General features: G+C 46.2%; 2 non-coding genes across 2 annotated transcripts; one reads left to right on the forward strand and one right to left on the reverse strand.

The window, feature by feature from the left end:
* The first annotated feature begins 3,187 nt into the window (after positions 1-3,187).
* trnag-ccc (transfer RNA glycine (anticodon CCC)) lies at positions 3,188-3,259 on the forward strand. Its single transcript has one exon. It is a non-coding gene; the product is annotated as a tRNA-Gly (tRNA).
* A 4,860-nt stretch (positions 3,260-8,119) lies between these two features.
* On the reverse strand, positions 8,120-8,193 carry trnan-guu (transfer RNA asparagine (anticodon GUU)). Its single transcript has one exon. It is a non-coding gene; the product is annotated as a tRNA-Asn (tRNA).
* Positions 8,194-19,882: the final 11,689 nt, after the last annotated feature.

A 19,882-nucleotide genomic window follows, 5' to 3' on the forward strand; every position in this document is an offset into this window, starting at 1 on the left:
ATCAACACACAGAACTACTGAAATATTATCAAGAATATCTTTCCAGTATTTTCCGAGAAGAGGACAAGACCAGAACCTATGTGTGAAGGAAGCTACTTCAGAATTACATTTACCACAAGCAGAATTTATATGAGGGTAAAAACGAGATAACTTATCCTTGGACATATGAGCTCTATGAACCACCTTAAATTGGCTCAAAGCGTGTCTGGCACACATTGAAGAAGTATTAACTAGTTCAAAAATTTTCTCCCATTTCTCTGTAGATAAAGGTATTTGAAATTCTCTTTCCCATTCATTCTTAATTTTATCAGATGTACCTGGACGTATTTTCGTAATCAAATCATAACTAATTGCTATTAAACTCTTCTTAAGGTTTGAGCACAATCTATATTCCCTAAAACAGATTTCAAATCTGTGGTTAATTTCAAATGAAAAAAACGTACAAATGCTGGAAATCCAAACAACACACAAATTGCTGAAGGAAATCAGGGCTGATGAATGGTCTCGACCCGAAATGTCGACTGAACTTTTTTTTGAAGACGTTACGAGGAATGTTGACGAGGGTAAGGCAGTGGATGTAGTCTTTATGGACTTCAGCAAAGCCTTTGACAAAGTTCCACATGGAAGGTTAGTTAAGAAGGTTCAGTCGTTAGGTACTAATGCTGGAGTAATAAAATGGATTCAACAGTGGCTAGATGGGAGATGCCAGAGAGTAGTGGTGGATAATTGTTTATCGGGATGGAGGCCGGTGACTAGCGGGGTGCCTCAGGGATCTGTTTTGGGCCCAATGTTGTTTGTAATATACATAAATGATCTGGATGATGGGGTGGTAAATTGGATTAGTAAGTATGCCGATGATACTAAGGTAGGAGGTGTTGTGGATAATGAGGTGGATTTTCAAAGCTTGCAGGGAGATTTATGCCAGTTAGAAGAATGGGCTGAACGTTGGCAGATGGAATTTAATGCTGAGAAGTGTGAGGTTCTACATTTTGGCAGGAATAATCCAAATAGAACATACAGAGTAAATGGTAGGGCATTGAGGAATGCAGAGGAACAGAGAGATCTAGGAATAACTGTGAATAGTTCCCTGAAAGTGGAGTCTCATGTAGATAGGGTGGTGAAGAGGGCTTTTGGAACGCTGGCCTTTATAAATCAAAGCATTGAGTACAGTAGTTGGGATGTAATGCTAAAGTTGTACAAGGCATTGGTAAGGCCAAATTTGGAATATTGTGTGCAGTTCTGGTCACCGAATTATAGAAAAGATATCAATAAATTAGAGAGAGTGCAGAGACGATTTACTAGGATGTTACCTGGGTTTCAGCAATTAAGTTACAGAGAAAGGTTGAACAAGTTAGGTCTCTATTCATTGGAGCGTAGAAGGTTGAGGGGGGATTTGATCGAGGTATTTAAAATTTTGAGAGGGATAGATAGAGTTGACATGAACAGGCTGTTTCCATTGAGAGTAGGGGAGATTCAAACTAGAGGACATGATTTGAGAGTTAGGGGGCAGAAGTTTAAGGGAAACACGAGGGGGTATTTCTTTACTCAAAGAGTGGTAGCTGTGTGGAATGAGCTTCCTGTAGAAGTAGTAGAGGCCAGTTCAGTTGTGTCATTTAAGGTAAAATTGGATAGGTATATGGACAGGAAAGGAGTGGAGGGTTATGGGCTGAGTGCGGGAAGGTGGGACTAGGTGAGATTAAGGGTTCGGCACGGACTAGGAGGGCCAAGATGTCCTGTTTCCGTGCTGTGATTGTTATATGATTATATGTTATATGAACTCTTTTCCATAGATGCTGCCTGGCCTGTTGAGTGCCTCCAGCATTTTGTGCCTTGCTGCAGTTAATTTAATGGAATTGATAAAAGAAGGTTTTCCCGGGTCACATTTAAACAATACTGTACCTTGAAGTGTTATTTTGGCTTTTTTTCCAAAATATCCAGCCCTCCAGCCCTTCCTCTCGATCAGTGGAAATCATTCCCATTTTATGTTACTTTTTTTTTTCCGTTTTCCAGATCCAGATTCAACATCTTTCCAAACTCCACCCGCACTCACCAGACTATTCATTTCCGGTTCCTTTTCCAGACACTCGCCCCCCTGAACCTACATTATTTCCCAACATTCCCACACATTCACGGCAGCGTCATCAACCGCCACTGTCAGCAACTCTAACGTCACAGAATTTAAGCGTACTTTCCTCCAAGTGCGCTTTCTAAGCGTCTGTTCGGAGGGTCCTGGGTTGCGGGAGGGGCAGGGTGGCTTTAAACCCGGCGGTAAACACGTCCGCATGGTATCGTTCTCTCCAAAGTGCTTCAGCTGTTCCTTTGCCTGTCTTCTCCACACAGTCACCCAGACAAACTGAAACAAACGGCATGAGTATGGGGAAAGTGAGGGAGTTCATATCTCACAGCAACAGCCCCTGTTTAATGTTTCGGAGTGAAGGATCACCGAGTGTAACGCCGAACGACGTTGAGATACAGACACGATGAGGGAAAACTGGGAAAAAAAAAACGCTGAACAGAACGTCCCTTGTTCTCGGGAACCTCTCCAGTTCCTGGCTATTTGCACACTAGACTGTCCCATATTCTAATACCGGTTTCATTTGAAGCAGGAAAATGGCGTTCCTGTCGGTAAATTAAACCCCGATCTCCTGCGTGGCAGCGGGGATTGAACTAACGAGGAATAAACAAGAGTGTGGAATCTTTCATACGGATGTCAGGGTTTAGGAGAGTTCGTAAAGTCACTCTGATGTTTGTTCGTTGAGTGCAGAGCTGGCGCTTTTTTCTCATCCCCGCCTCACTGAGTGACTGGAGGGGTCTCAGCATTCTTCAGTGATTCAGTCATTTACTGAGTTCAAGGACTGGACAAAGGAAGGGTTCCCATTAGCGTCCAACTGCGTGTTGTTTGAACGGATATTTATAATCAGCATTTGTTTCCCACTTTCTGATACGTGAAGCAGAAAACCATTTGCAGCCCTTCGAATCTCTCGGTTCGATTCTCCTCCCTTCACTCGGATCCCAGGTGCTGTGTTTCTCCGGTCTGTCGGAACGTCGCGGCATCTACTGGTCAGAATAGGAACCGCAACAGAGTGAGGCATGATCCATCAGAAACCAGCTCAGAAACTGATAATCAAGTGACAGAATCTTATAGCACAAGAGAACGTTCAGTAACCGAATCTCGTTTGTTCGGGGTGCGATGGTGGTATAGTGGTGAGCATAGCTGCTTCCCAAGCAGTTGACCCGGGTTCGATTCCCGGCCATCGCAGTTTGTACACTTTTAGCACTATGAACGCAGAATTCACGGGCAATTTGCTGTGAATGAATTCACTCCAATGGATCGGATAGAGCCCTCATGTACGATGGTGTGATCCCTCATGTTGGATGAACCAGGCCCCCAAACTGAATGAAAAAACCAACATTAGACCCGGGAATTCCGGTAATTCCAAGGACTCGGCTCGAGGAAACGTACACTCTTTGGTCAAATCGAACAAGCAGAAACCTTATCAAAGACTCAACGCGCCCTGGATATTCTCTCGTTCCCCTCATTCTTCTAGCAGAAGGTACAAAAGCCCGAAAGCACAATTCACAGTCTCAGGGATAGTTTCAGTTCCACAGCTGTGTCTATTGAATGGTTTCCCGTAAGATAGGACGGACGTATGACCTCACAAGCCACCTCGGTATAGCTGCATCTTATTATTTACCTGCGCAGTGCTTTATCTGTCGCTGTTACACATTATTCTGCATTTTGTTATTGCTTCACCGTGTTCTCTCCCAATAAACTGTGTAATGATTTGATTTTTATGAACAGTGAGGATGAGAAGCGTTTCACTGTATTTCGGTATATGTGACTGAAACACGTAGAACAGATTCAATTCCCACTGAGCCCTTTGCGGCAGCAGTAGGGAGCGCCGGCCTCCGGACAGCGCAGAGTTTCCCAGCTGGTAATGAAACACAGCAGAAAAAAAAGAGCCGAGATCACAGAGGGGGAGCAGTGAGAAAGAGTTTCACTGACCTCTCATCGATGGGAAGATTCAAACTTCTTCAGAGTAGGCATCCCCTATTGACATCAATGGATCTGGGGCTGAGAGGGTGAACGGCTTTCATTTCCTCGGCATACACATCAGCGAGGATCTCACGAGGTCTGTACACACCGGCTGCGTGGTGAAAAGGGCACAACAGCGTCTCTTTCACCTCAGACGGTTGAAGAAATTTAATATGGGTTCCCAAATCGTAAAGACTTTCTACAGGGGACCATCCTGACTGGCTGCATCACTGCCCGGGATGGGAACTGTAATTCCCTCAATCGTAGGAATCTGCAAGGAGCGGTGCGGGCAGCCGAGCGTGTCTGTTGATGTGATCTTCACAGTATTCAGGATATTTACAGAGGCAGGTGTGTAAAAAGTACCTGAAGGATCGTTGGGGACACGAGTCACCCCAACCTCAAACTGTTCCTACTGCTGCCATCCGGGAAAGAGTATGGCATCATAAAAGCCGGGACCAACAGGCTCCGGGACAGCTTCTTCCACCAGGCCATCAGACCGATTAATTAACGCTAATACAATCGTATTTCGATGTTATATTGACTGTCCTGGTTTGCATGCTATTTATTACATATTGTGGCGACCCATTTCCTGGCACATCCGAACCGGCTCACAATTAGCCAGCGTTCCGGCTAAGGGAGATAGCCTACGGGGGTTTGTGAGTCCGTGTCTTTTGGAGCATCTGCGCCCACGGGGGGCAGGCTGAGGGAGGCTTAAAAGCAAGGCTGTGTAGTTCGAATAAAGTTATATTTGACTGCAGTTTACCGACTCCGTGTCGTTATTTTAGCGCTGCGTGTAGCACACCGCTACAATTGGTGACCCCGACGGTCCAAACGATTTTTGGACCAGAGATGACCGACGTCGCCTCTGTTCATGCGGTTTCGTTGAAACTGCCTGGTTTCTGGTCGCCGCGACCTCACCTATGGTTCCAGCAAGCAGAAGCCCAATTACACGTTCGGCAGATAACCTCAGAGGACACCCGTTACTACTACGTGGTGAGCTCCCTCGACCAGGACACAACGGCCCAGGTTGAGGAGTTCATACAGTCGTCCCCGGCGGACGGCAAGTACACGGAATTCAAAGCCCTGCTCCTCAGGACTTTCGGACTCTCACGGCGCGAGCGGGCTGCCCGTTTACTGCACCTGGATGGCTTGGGAGACAGACCTCCATCGGCTTTAATGAATGAGATGTTGTCTCTGGCCGACGGACACAGACCCTGCCTCATGTTTGAGCAGGCATTCCTGGAGCAGCTGCCCGAGGACATACGCCTGCTGCTGTCCGACGCGGAATTCAGTGACCCCCGGAAGGTGGCAGCACGGGCGGACTTGCTGTGGAACGCCAAGAGGGTGAGTGGGGCGTCCATCGTACAGATCACCCGGCCACGCTCCCAGCAGCAAACCAGTCCAGGCCCGGCCGCAGAGCCCGCTAACCCCAGAGGCAGGGTTGGGGAGCCCAACGAACAATGGTGCTTCTACTACCAGCGGTGGGGCGCAAAAGCCCGCCGTTGTCGCCCGCCCTGCAAGTTCCCGGGAAACACCAGGGCCAGCCGCCGCTGATGGCTACGGCGGCTGGCCATTGGGATAGCCTCCTGTATGTGTGGTACAAGCGGTCAGAACGCCGCTTTTTGGTCGACACCGGTGCCGAGATCAGCGTGTTACCTCCGACGAGTTCCAACACCCGCAGCAGGTCACCGGGTCCCCCACTGAGGGCCGTGAACGGCAGCACAGTAAGGACCTATGTCACCCGTCAGGTGCAGCTACAGTTCGGCTCCAGCCAGTTCACGTGGGACTTCACACTGGCCGCCGTAGCCCAACCGCTTCTGGGTGCGGATTTTTTGCGGGCTCACAGCCTACTGGTCGACCTGCCCAGGAAGAGACTGGTCCACGCCGAGATCTTTCAGACGTTCTCCCTGGGTGCAGCCCAGTTGCCAGCCCCTCACCTCGGCTCCATCACGCTGTCTGACCACGACTTCACCAGGGTCCTGGCGGATTTCCCTTCGGTTCTGGCACCGCAGTTTACAGCGGCCATGCCCCGACACGAACACATCCCGACCCAGGGACCACCCCTCCACGCCCGCGCTCGGCGGCTTCCCCCGGACAACCTCCGACTGGCAAAGGAGGAGTTCAAGAGGATGGAGGAATTGGGAATCATCCGGCGGTCCGACAGCCCAAGGGCCTCTCCCCTGCACATGGTGCCCAAAGCGACAGGGGGCTGGAGACCGTGCTGCGACTACCGCAGGCTGAACGAAGCTACCACACCGGACCGCTACCCTGTGCCGCACATTCAGGACTTTGCAGCACGGATCTTCTCCAAGGTAGACCTCGTCCGGGGGTACCATCAAATCCCGATGCATCCGGACGACGTCCCCAAAACGGCTCACATCACCCCGTTTGGCCTTTTCGAGTTCCTCCGCATGAAGATTGCCGCACAGACGTTCCAGCGGTTAATGGACGCGGTGGGACGCGACCTGGACTTCGCGTTCATCTATTTGGACGACATCTTCATAGCCAGCAGCAGTCGTCAGGAGCATCTGTCCCACCTCCGTCAACTCTATGCCCAGCTGAGTGACTACGGTCTAACGATCAACCCGGCCAAATGCCAGTTCGGGCTCGACACCATTGACTTCCTGGGCCACAGGATTACTAAAGACGGGGCATCCGCTCAGCCCGCTAAGGTGGATGTGGCCCGCCATTTCCCTCGACCCACCACGATCAAAGGCCTTCAGGAATTCGTAGGTATTGTCAATTTCTACCACCGCTTCCTCCCTTCAGCTGCCCGGATCATGCGCCCCCCCCTGTTCGCCCTGTTGTCCGGTCCGGGCAAGGACATTACCTGGGACGAGGAATCCGCCGCCGCTTTCATTCAAACGAAGGAAGCCTTGCTGAATGCCGCGATGCTAGTGCACCCCAGAATGGACGTCCCTACCGCCCTCAGAGTGGACGCATCTAACACGGCAGTCGGTGGGGTACTAGAGCAACTCATCGCAGGTCGCTGGCAACCCCTGGCGTTTTTCAGCAAACACCTGCGGCCACCCGAGCTCAAGTACAGTGCTTTCGACCGGGAACTGTTGGCGCTCTACCTGGCAATCCGGCATTTCAGGTACTTCCTAGAAGGTCGGCCCTTCACCGCGTTCACGGACCACAAACCGCTTACCTTTGCTTTTACGAAAGCGTCCGACCCCTGGTCGTCCCGCCAGTTGCGCCATTTGTCCATCTCTGAATACACGACGGATGTCCGGCACGTCTTGGGTAAGGACAATGTCGTGGCGGATGCGCTCTCTCGCCCTCCCATTCATGCCCTTTCCCAAAGGGTAGACTTTGAGGCACAGCAGGCAGATGAGGAGATTCCGAGTTACAGAACCGCAGTTCCGACTCAAACCGGCCCATGTGGACCTGGCGCAACCGGTCGAGTTTCCGGCACCGCGGCGCAGAGGCCGACCTCCCAAACAGGTTCCGGCCCAGACTGTGGACATTGGGGGATATATCGCCGGTTCTGGGGGGAGGGTGTGGTTATGTGGCGACCCATTTCCTGGCACATCCGAACCGGTTCACAATTAGCCAGCGTTCCGGCTAAGGGAGGTAGCCGCCTACGGGGGTTTGTGAGTACGTGTCTTTTGGAGCATCTGCGCCCACGGAGGGCAGGTTGAAGGAGGCTTAAAAGCAAGGTTGTGTAGTTCGAATAAAGTTATCTTTGACTGCAGTTTACCGACTCCGTGTCGTTATTTTAGCGCTGCGTGTAGCACACCGCTACAATATTACTATAAGTTGTGCATTGCACATTTAGACAGAGACGTATCAATGTTTACTCCTCATGTATGTGAAGGACGTAATTAATAAAGTTCATTGAATTCAATTCCACGGAAGAGACTTCGCAGTGTAGCAGTCGAATCACAGACGGGAATATGTGCAGATGCTGGAATTCCACGCAACATACACGGAATGCTGGAGGAATTCAGCAGTCCAGGCTGCTTCGTGAAGCTGAAGAAGGGTTTCGGTCTGAAAAATCGACCGTGTACTTTATTCCATAGATGCTGCTGCACATTTAGTCCTTGTACGAGAGAGAAAATAGAACTACCGGATCACGAGCGTCCCTGGGTGGGCTCGAACCACCAACCTTTCGGTTAACAGCCGAACGCGCTGGCCGATTGCGCCACAGAGACGACTATTTAAAAGAGTACGAATAAATGATAAATTCCAATTGAAATGCGATTTCTTGTTATTGGTGCATAGTGTTTTAAAAAACAAATTTGAATACCTGCTGCCGCCAACAGAGAATATAGCAGAGGATGGTTTCGATCCTTCGACCTCTGGATTATGGGCCCAGCACGCTTCCGCTGCGCGACTCTGCTACAGGAAGTATAATCAATTGTTGAATCGTGAATGCTGTGTTTTTTATGTATATGTATGCATGCGTTTATGTCTGTGTCTGTGCCTGTACATGTCAAGGTCTGGGTATGTGCCTGTGTCTGCACATGTCTGGGTCTGGTTCTGTGTCTGTATATGTCTGTGTCTGTGTCTGTACATGTCTGGGTCTGGTTCTGTGTCTCGACATGTCTTGGTCCATTCCGTCTTTTTCCCGTTTCATGCTCACGTACTTCACTTTCTTTTGTTGATTCCCTGTTTCTCCTCTTTCTCGTTTTCTCCACCTTCCCTACTCTCTGACTCACCCAGTTATTCTCTCTCTGCCGTTTATGCTCAATCCGTCTTGCACTTCGTTAAGAATAAGGGGTAGGCCATTTAGAACAGAGATCCGGAAAAACTTTTTCACCCAGAGAGTGGTGGATAAGTGGAATGCTCTGCCCAAGAAGGCAGTGGAGGCCAAGTCTCTGGATGCTTTCAAGAGAGAGTTAGATAGAACTCTTATAGATGGCGGGGTCGAGGGATATGGGGAGAGGGCAGGAACGGGGTACTGATTGTGTATGATCAACCATGAACACAGTGAATGGCGGTGCTGGCTACAAGGGCCGAATGGCCTACTCCTGCATCAACTGTTTATTGACTATTGTCTATTGTTCCCAATATTTCGCCACTGAAATGCATTTTACACTACTTAAATGTCCAGACGTACAATTCATCCCACTGTTAGGCGACATTTTTAATATTAAATAACGACGTTTTAACCCGAGGTGCTATTAACTTTCTAATCCAGTCCTGATGATTGAATGACTGTCGGAGTTCCTTCAGCGTTGAGCCAGCAGATCAACCAGTGAAGCGGAACTCGCGACATTAATGTACTGCAAACGCTGACATCAAACGCAACAATTCCACCGCCGGGATGAACTGTTCCTCTCATGTTCAGACCATCACAGCCGAACCAGTTAGTGACAGATGGGGAGATGTGGAGTATCGCTGATGCTTCGCGCCTCCCTGCCACACGGGAGGGTTTTCCATTTTTCCATCAAAGCTGTGTGACTGATACAGTAAAGGTCGGGTTTTAACTCTCCCACGTCGGACCGGTGTAAAGACAGACGGGCAGTTGTTTATCCCGTGGCCAGCTGAGATACTCCAGCATTTTGTTAATGTTGCTCGGAATTTCACCATCTGGGATTTCCCGCCGATTTTTCAGTTCACAGGCACCAACCTGGAGATGCTGGGGGTTGAATCCCGGACTTCATACATGAAAGCATATATTTCTCATTGAAATATATCCGAGGTGTCAAACGTACTGGAAATCCTCTTTCCGAGTCACCAATCACAAAGAACGAACGTTGAAATGTAGAAAACAGTATTCGGAGGGGACTATCCAGCTTTTCCAGCCCGCTGCGCCATTCAGTCCGAACCTGCCTCGATTTCTCGAAATTTCGGTAATGCTCCCCGACCCCTTCACCATTCCTCATTTCCTTTACCTTATCTCCTTGCTTACTCATCGCCTCCCTCTGGTGCTCCTCGTCGGCTTGGTTTCTTCCATGGCCTGCTGTACTCTCCGTTCAGACTCCCTCTTTTCCAGTCCTGTATCTCTTTCGCCAAACAACTTCCCAACTGTTTGCTTCACTCCAGCCCCTCCCGGTTTCACCTATCACCTTGCATCTTCTTTTACTCCCTCCACCTTTTAATTCTACCACTCATCTTTTTTTTTTTTATCCAGTCCCGCTGAAAGGTCTCGGACCGAGACCTCGACTGTTCTCTTTTCCATAGATGCTTCTTGGCCTGCTGAATTCCTCCAGCATTTTGTATGTGTTGATCCGTGTCTTCAATCTCACTTATCAAAACAGTGAATCTCTCTCTCTCTCTCTCTCTCTCTCTCTCTCTCTCTCTCACACACACACAAAATTAAATACAGAAAGCACAGTGGGTAGAAAACTGAAGGAGTAAATATGAGAATACATATAACCATATAACAATCACAGCACGGAAACAGGCCATCTTGGCCCTCCTAGTCCGTGCCGAACCCTTAATCTCACCTAGTCCCACCTACCCGCACTCAGCCCATAACTCTCCACTCCTTTCCTGTCCATATACCTATCCAATTTTACCTTAAATGACACAACTGAACTGGCCTCTACTACTTCTACAGGAAACTCATTCCACACAGCTATCACTCTTTGAGTAAAGAAATACCCCCTCGTGTTTCCCTTAAACTTCTGCCCCCTAACTCTCAAATCATGTCCTCTAGTTTGAATCTCCCCTACTCTCAATGGAAACAGCCTGTTCACGTCAACTCTATCTATCCCTCTCAAAATTTTAAATACCTCGATCAAATCCCCCCTCAACCTTCTACCCTCCAATGAATAGAGACCTAACTTGTTCAACCTTTCTCTGTAACTTAATTGCTGAAACCCAGGTAACATCCTAGTAAATCGTCTCTGCACTCTCTCTAATTTATTGATATCTTTCCTATAATTCGGTGACCAGAACTGCACACAATATTCCAAATTTGGCCTTACCAATGCCTTGTACAACTTTAGCATTACATCCCAACTTCTGTACTCAATGCTTTGATTTATAAAGGCCAGCGTTCCAAAAGCCCTCTACACCACCCTATCTACATGAGACTCCACTTTCAGGGAACTATGCACAGTTATTCCTAGATCTCTCTGTTCTTCTGCATTCCTCAATGCCCTACCATTTACTCTGTATGTATACAGTGGGCATTTTCAGCAAGAACATGCCTGGAAATTACTGAGAGGGATTGGCTAAATATTAGTTGCATTTGGACATCAATAAGTACGCGATGGTCATAACCTCCTGGCAGCGTGTTCTGCCTTTGGAAAGGCGGCGCTCTGGCAGACAACAACGTAAGAAACACTGGAAACATTTTGAGGTCGTTAAGCTGTCACTGAATTGGAGTTATAGGAATGAGTTGGCAAACTCGGCACAAGAAATTGAATGAAAGAAGTGAGAAGGGAATCTATGAGAAAACACGAGTGAGACCGCAGAGCGGATGGTGAGGGACGAGGGAGTAACAGCGAGGGAAGGATGAGGGAGGAAACATAACTTCCTCAGTGTCATCATCTCAGATTTTCTCTCCTGGGCCCGACACATACCTCCTATTACAAAGAAGGCACGGCAGCGCTCCACATGTCATCTAAAATGTTGACAATCTTCTATAAATGTGTAGGTGGAGAGTCATTGACTGGAGGCATGAGGACCTGGCATGGAACCACCAATGCCTTTGTACGGAAAAGCTCACAAAACATAATGGATAGACCCCATCCTGCTCAGGTAAAGGCCTCCCCACATCTACACGGAATACAGGGCCCCAACCATGCAGGTCATGCTGTCTTCCCACAGCTCCATCAGGAGGGAGGTAACACATCAACAGGTCCATTACCATCAGACTCTTGAAGAATGGATAACTTCATCTACCACAACACTGAACTGTACCCACAAATCATAAACTCTCAAAACTGATGATTTCATGTTCTTGATACGTATCTATTATTTATTTATTATTAGTATTTTGTTTGATCTTTCTTGTAATTGCGTAGTTTATAGTCTATTGAACATTGCTGGATCGTTGCTTTTTGATAAGTGCGGTCTTTCATTGATTCTCTTGTGTTTTGTTGTATTTACCATGGATGTTCATGTGGTTACGTGCATATACCTCGGTAATAAATAGAGATTAATCTTTCAACTTTGAACTTTAGGGAGAGGATTCCATTGGGTGAGACGTGAATGTTGTTTCACACTGTTGTGCAGGAGGCGAAAAGATTGGCGGAGGCCCGCAGCTTTATTCTCTGGGACAGGATTGTGGAAGAAGACGGCACTAAACGGAATGCCTTATCTGTGGACATAGAATAAAATCCGTGGAATTCATTGCTGACAAAGCTAAGTAATTTGGTATATTAAAAGCGGACGGCTCTGGAAGTAAAGTAATTGGGTATATTTAAAGCGGACGGAAGTAAGTTCATACATCGTAAGTGCGTCACACGTTTTGGGAAGACGGCAGGAGAACGTGGTTGGGAGGGATAATTAATCAGCCACGATGTAATGGAGGATCAAATTCCATGGGATAAATGAAATAATACTGTTCCTATGTCTGACGATAGGATGGAGGAGCAGACTCCATGGGCCGACTGACCATAATACTGTTCCTATGTCCGAGGCTGTTATACACTGACAGCATTGATTTTGAGATATTAATCTGGATTATTGTGTCCAATTGTTCTAAGAAGGTTTAATGAATTTTTTTCAACTGCAGTAATTAAACTGAATTAATATTACATTGATGTAAACTGTGCACTAAACCTCTGCACTATATTTGAGATTGACAGTTATAGAATGAAACCCACACTGCCACTCTGTACCAGAGACTGGCAGGTACAGTATGAAACCCACACTCTCACATTGTACCAGAGACTGACAGGGACCGTGTGAAACCCACACTCTCACACTGTACAGAGACTGACAGATACCGTATGAACCCCACACTCACACTGTACAGAGACTGACAGGTACAATATGAAACCCACACTCTCACACTGTACCAGAGACTGACAGGTACAGAATGAAACCCAAACTCTCACTTTGTACAGACACTACTGTGTACAAAGATTTTTGACCTGCCTGGTTTCTGAAGCGTACTCAGATTTACTGCTGATCTCTGCTCCATGCCCCCTTGTTACATCTTGAATAAATCCAAGCATCACGTGACCGTGACAGGTCTCTGCCTTTCTAAATGGAGATTACACTGTACCTCTGCCCTCTCAAACTGAATGCTAACATTGTATTTGCCTCCTTGCTCCCAACTCAAGCTGCAAGTCAACATTTGGGGAATTCTGCACAAGGACACCCAACTCCATTTGTACCTCTAATCTCCAAATTTTCATCGCTATTTAGAAGATCAGTTACTTTGTTCTACAAATACATTATTTGTAGAATAATGCTGAATAATGGAATCCAACATCATGTTCAACACTGAAATTAAGCCACCTGGTGGCTGTTGCCACCTTCCTTTCTTCAAAAGGAGATATAGTTCCAATTTTCCACTTTCCGAGAACATTTCTGAATCTGCTGAATCTGGAAAGGATGCAACTGATGCTTCCACCATCTGCTCAGCTACCCATTCCGTATCCCTGCGATGAAGTCCATCTAGTCCAGATGAGTTGTCTATGTTCAGACACTTCCACTTCCTAAGCCCCTTAGCCTGTTCAGTTATGCGAAGCTATGGAACGACACATAGTTATTAGAGCGTGGAGGCGAGGAAAAGGTGGATCCACAAGACAAAAAAAATATTCAAATGACTGGAAAATACCTTGCCCTATCATTAACTGTTGCAGGATACAGATGCAGACACAGAGTCCCCTGGCCATGGCGAACACCGACTCGTTCCTTCTTTCTGTAGAAAGTGATATTAATAGAGAGCAGTGGAATGAGAATGATGTGCTTACATATTTGGACAGTTTTGAGGATATCCCCCTTTGCAATAGACTGGGACAGGAGTGTGCACCTTGATACACCAGAGACGAGGGACACATGTTGATTCGAAAATGTAAAGAATGCAAGACAACACCCAAAAGGTAATTCAGGAGGGCGAAAGAAAAGTATAAGCTTGCTCTGACAAACAAGGGGAAGGAAAATTCCGAGGGCTTCTACAGATATACTAAGCACAAAAAGATAGCAAGGGACAAAATAGACCTTCTTGATGGTTAACGTAGTCATCTCTAAATTGAGACACATGAGATTGGGCAGATTTTAAACGAAAATTTTCCACTTTTATTTTCCCAGGAAACCGACATACAGTCTGTATTACTAAGGTCATAGACACAATACAGATTACAAACGCGGATGCAAATTGGGGTGTAAATATCCCGTGGTCTCGTAAAGTCTCCCCTTTGTTCTTGTTGAAGGGTAGTGCAAAAATTGCAGGGGCCATCGCAGATATACTTCAAATATTCTTACTCACTGGCGATGTTCAGAAGGTTTGTTGTTCTGTTGTTTAAGAAATGTTCCATGAAATTATAAACCGCGGAAACTGAAGTTAGTAGCGGTTAAATTATTGGAATCGTCCCGAGAACCTGATATAAACAGTACGTATATATTTGGATAGGCAAGGCCTGATCAGAGACAGTCAATAAGACTTTGTTCATAGTAGGGTACGGATAACCGGTCTCATAGAGTTTTTCGAGCAGCTTACTCGATTGTTTGATGAGGAAGACTGTGTCACTGGATCTTTGGACCCAAGCGTTGTATCGAACAAACTCGGAAGGATTAAACAAAAGAGACAATACAGCAGAACTTGTAAGGTCTTGGATTGCTCAGAATAACTCGGCCAGAAATTCACTGGGCACCGATACCGGAAAGATTTCCTTCTTCCATACTCTGTCAGAGTCTCGGCGACCACTTTTTTTGTTCAAGTGGGAGGAAAGATTCTGTGTGTGGTCACCACGACACGCAACCCGACACGACTCGATTCGAACTCGGAAACCTTCGCTCCGGAGTCCACTGATGTCACTGAGCCAACAGCTGGCCTACCGGAGAGATTTGCACTGCCATTTTACATATACTCCAGGACACCAAAGAATCCTAACCAACTTATATAAAACCCCAGACTCTTGACAAGCTGACAAGAAACCATTCTGATCAGAGACAAGTCCAAGGACACTTAATTTAACACCTGCAAATTCTCGAGGTGAACTAATCGGAAATACCTAAGGACTACTGCAACTTTTATGTAATCTAGAGAAGATCTAACTATAACAGATACCAACCCGAAGCAGAACAAATCGTTACAATTATAATTAATAAAACGCAGCAATACAGGAAAAGAACAGCAATAATCTCAGAGCCCTCAGAATATTCTACCAACGATCCAAGGCTGTAACAGATGGAGCTAGACATACGGCCTAACTGTGGTCTTTCTGTCAAGAAATGCAAGGTCCTGATCTAGAAAAAATGTTGTTGAGCCCAAAAGAGACATTCTAGTCACCAGCGTTTTGCGATGACCGTATTAAATGCTGAGCTGAACTGGGTATCGACAGTATCCTGGCGTCTGAGGAGCCATTTTCCAGGTAGGGTAAGGTGGATTGAAGTGCAAAGATATGGCATTATCAATTGACCGATTTGAGAGAACTGGAAAGGGTTCAAAAGGTCAAAAATATGGAACTTAATGCGATCCATTATCAGTTGCTCAAAACATCCCATTTTTTGTTGAAATGATCGCCAGTGGACGACAGTTATTAATTCAGGTTACTGCTGCCCTCGTGGACAGGGCGATGATGCGACTGCCTTGAAGCCGGAGGAGACAGAGCACTCTTCTGAAGACTGTTGCAGTTGTCGTTTGAATCTCTGTTAACACAGCGGCTTAGACACTCAGTATCGGACGATATATGTTATCAGGCCCCGCAGCTTTGCGCGGTTTGGTCTTTGATGAATCGCTCTCACATCAGATGCGGTCAGAGACAGTGCCGCTCCTCACAGAGAAGGGGCTTTCTGGCTGGCTGCCACATCGTTGTGTACATCAAACTGCGCATAAAAGACAATCGGCCGACTCCGCAGAGAGGCGTCACATTCACGGACGTGGAGTTAAAGTTGCAGTCCATTATGATCAGAATACTCTGTCACCTGCACAGGTAGTTCTGGTCTCCTTATCTGACTCAACATGCCCGGGTTTTCAGTGGACGATCACCAGGTTGCTTCGGAAATGAAGTTGTTACCCAATGACGGAGAGATTGAGTTGCCTTGGACAATCAACACGCACAAACAAGCTGGATAAACTCAGCAGGTCAGACAGCATCGGTTGAACAACGCCCGACCTTCTGAGTTTATCCAGCTTGTTTGTACGCGTTCATTTGACCAGAATATCTGCAGTGTACTTTGTGTTTGCCTTGGACTCGGCGGAATCCAGGAAATTCAAAACGGATCTTATTGAAACAGAATACTCAGAGAAGGATAGATAAGATAGAAACTGGGAAATTGTTTCAATTGTTAAATCAGGCCAGAAAGAGGGTACATAGCTCAAGAACCGGAGGAATACAATTAGAATGGAGATGAAGAGAAGCTGCTTTTCTCAGGGAACGGCGCATCAGCGGAAAGATGTGCCCATGGAAGAAATAGCATTTAACTGGTTACGTATATTAACCACCCAGTTAGATAGCATTGTGCACAGAAGGGAATTGAGGATATGGGGAAAGGATAAATTCATGTACCTGAGGCCTCGGGCAGATAAGCAATCATATTATTGAATGGCAGCCGAGACTCGATGACCAGATGGCCTACTCCTGCTCCTATTTCTTATTTCTATAATGCTTTATGCAGGCTCTGTCTTGTGTGTGTGTTGGGGGGGGGGCGGGTGGAGTTCAACGCCTTTATTATATCTTCTTTAGACACAACCGAGCCCGATATTTTTGTCTTCAGGCAGCAATCCTATGTTATCAAATTTCAGAATCTGTATCAGATAAATATTTTGTTTAGAGAGACTTACTCCCTGATTACGCCCCCATGAAACTCGCCTCGCCTCCCCTTCCCTGCGTTATTTTACACCTGACTCTGTGACTGATAAACATTTGAATAGGGAGTCCAATCCCTTTATTAGATCCCCATGAAATTCTGTCCATCACCGTTTGTTTATTTTATTCCGGAATCTGTGCCTGATACATATTTTGTTTCGGGATCGTCACGAAACTCTGATCGCCATCCCTTCTTTGCGTTATTTTATTCTAGATTGTGTGTCTGATAAACATTAGAATGGGGAGACAAATCCCTCTATCAGAGTCCCATGAAACATTGTCTACCGCCTTTGCTTTCTCTTCTTTACAATCACGCATTGAAAACTTCTCAGCACTCTGGTTCATAAACCTGAATTTCTCCGGCTCATTCCCCGGTTACCATGACTACGGGTCATATTACCCCAAATGACCAGGTTTAGACTTGACTAATCACCACGATTACGGTTTTGATATTAAATATGTTTTGATTATGGTTTTGATCTTCGCATATATGATGTCGTCTATAAATTTTGATTAAACACGACATTAAAAAGCACGCCCTCAATCTTCAGTACAGCTTTATGTTCGCGTTCGTTAGAAGGACAGATTTATACCTATGAAAGGCAGCATTACAGTGCACTCGCCCAGACATTGCGACTAAGTGCATACAGTTGGAACTGTCTGTTCGAGAATACGCGATAAAGAAATTATTTGTGCTACCCAGACATAGTTCCGTAAGTGACAAAATTATTGGTAACTGTGGCAGGAAATATATTAGATTAGCACGTTTCTGCCGAATAACTCGCACATCAGATTCTCGCTTGACATGTTCTGTTATTATAACATTGGTTTACCATTTATTGTACCTTTCCATTCAGAAGGCGGAATTCCAATATAAGACATTGTCTTCTGCACCAGGTGCTGCCCTCTCCTCAATCAGCTCCTCAGTAACCCTCCCTGCATTCTTTATCTGTCCAGACCTAATTTCGGCAGTAAGGCCCATAAGACATAGAAGCATAATTTGGCAATTCGGCCTATTGTCTGCTCCAGCATTCCATCATTTCTGACTTATTGTCCTTTTCAACCCCATTCTACTGCTTCACCCCTCTATTCTCTGGCGTACTTACTCACGAAAAGGTGGGAAGCCACAGTTACGTTTCTGATGCAAACCTGCATATTAACATTGCGAATGACGTCCATTAATGTGTCAAACTGGGGCTTCGTTTGTCAGTCATTGGAATGTATCACATGCTATGTGAACGAAAAGGCATTAGTCACATGCATTGCCCTGTCAGAATGGAAATTGCAGGTTTATCAACTCAATGTAACTGAAACCAGGTGTTGATGTTCCAGGAATATTCCTCCAGAAGTCGCAGATATCCCTGGAACGATCGATATTCCTGTGAAGGGGAGTAGAATTTTACCCATGTTAGAACAATCAGACTAACAACAATTCGTTGGCCCAGGTTAATGGAAAGCTTTGAATACAATTTCTGCTAATGTAACAATCATATGATTTCCTCTTAATTCGTTGGTACGTGGCCCACTTAATTGCAAAAACTATGCTGAATTTACTGGAAAAGGCAAACGACTGACATTGGCTCACTTGGCCACACAAATATGGAGACATTTACCAGACATATAAGCTATGTATAACTTTATTTGAACTCCCTTCATCACTTTCAATTGGTTTTGCATCTACAGAACCGGCCATATAACGTAAACAGATGTTTGCCTTCACTCTTCAACACCTGTCTGAAGTTCCTCTATGACAGAGTGTAGATACACGTGTTGGTGCAGGTACAGAGAAACTGCAACATGAACCCAGACTGTTGCAGGATGTACCTCCAGGTATTCAAGTATTTGTCTGTATAAAAGTAATTCTGAATTTGCCAGTTAGAACTATATACAATAAAGGGCAGCAATATGAAATTGGGTGACAGAGCGAACAACAAAATCACCGACCTTCGCCGGTTTTCCACCTCTATATATTTCTTGTTCTATATGCTGTTCCTGAGACCCCGGCGGACTCTGTTTGCCGATATAATACGACTGATTGTTAAAGCATTAAACAATAAAATCCATCCGATTGGCAATAAAGGTGTAGTAATGGTGTTAGACAACCTGTACGATTTCCACGCTGGTAAATTAAGGTAATCCGCCTTCAAACCGCATCGCCAGGGTACGTTCCCAATGATAAAGTAAGGTTCTACCGCAAAGTACTTTGGAACACGCCTCGCACAACTACCTAAACCCACAATTACTATCATCACGGTGGCTGTCCTCTCGGTGCAGTATCGTTCCCGCAGCTTTTGACTGCAGATTGCAATACAACGATCGAACGTGAAAGCCACAGTGAGCCAAACAGAACAGTCCACGGATACGAGCCTCAGGATAAGTGTCACGGCGCAGATCGGTGTAATGAGCAAAGAAGGGGCATACACATACATATTATTGATCTGATCAAATATAACTGCAACGACAGTGCACATTAAATCAGCAGCTGCCATTCCCACCAGGTAACGGGAGATGCATTTAGAAAGATGGCATTTTCCTCGAGACAGGATCAAAATCGCCATTAAGTTAAGAAGGAAAGGAGAGGTGCTTTCAGGCGCGTAAACCCTGATCCATTTTACTTAATAGACATGCAGAGAACAACATTGAAGCGGATTGATTGAACCTCACTTTCTGATTCCATGCCGGGACAGGCTGTGTTCGATTCAGACATTTGAAAGAGAGTTCGTCCGTTTTCCGTCGCTGTCCTTCGATTGAAGGATAATGGCAGAACAGAGTGACAGTTGATCTGCAACTTTCCAGAAGGAGACAGCAGGGATACCAGTGAGCGGCTTATCAACCCACTCATTTACACGGGCCCATCATTGTATCCGAAAACGCTGGAAGTTGTACTTATAGTGGGAGTAAAACGTACACAGGGAGACTGCTTCGTCGGACACAACATACTTAAGCACACGGACCATAGAGC

This window comes from Hypanus sabinus, chromosome 31 (genome assembly GCF_030144855.1).
Source record: "Hypanus sabinus isolate sHypSab1 chromosome 31, sHypSab1.hap1, whole genome shotgun sequence".
Classification (NCBI taxonomy): Eukaryota; Metazoa; Chordata; class Chondrichthyes; order Myliobatiformes; family Dasyatidae; genus Hypanus; species Hypanus sabinus.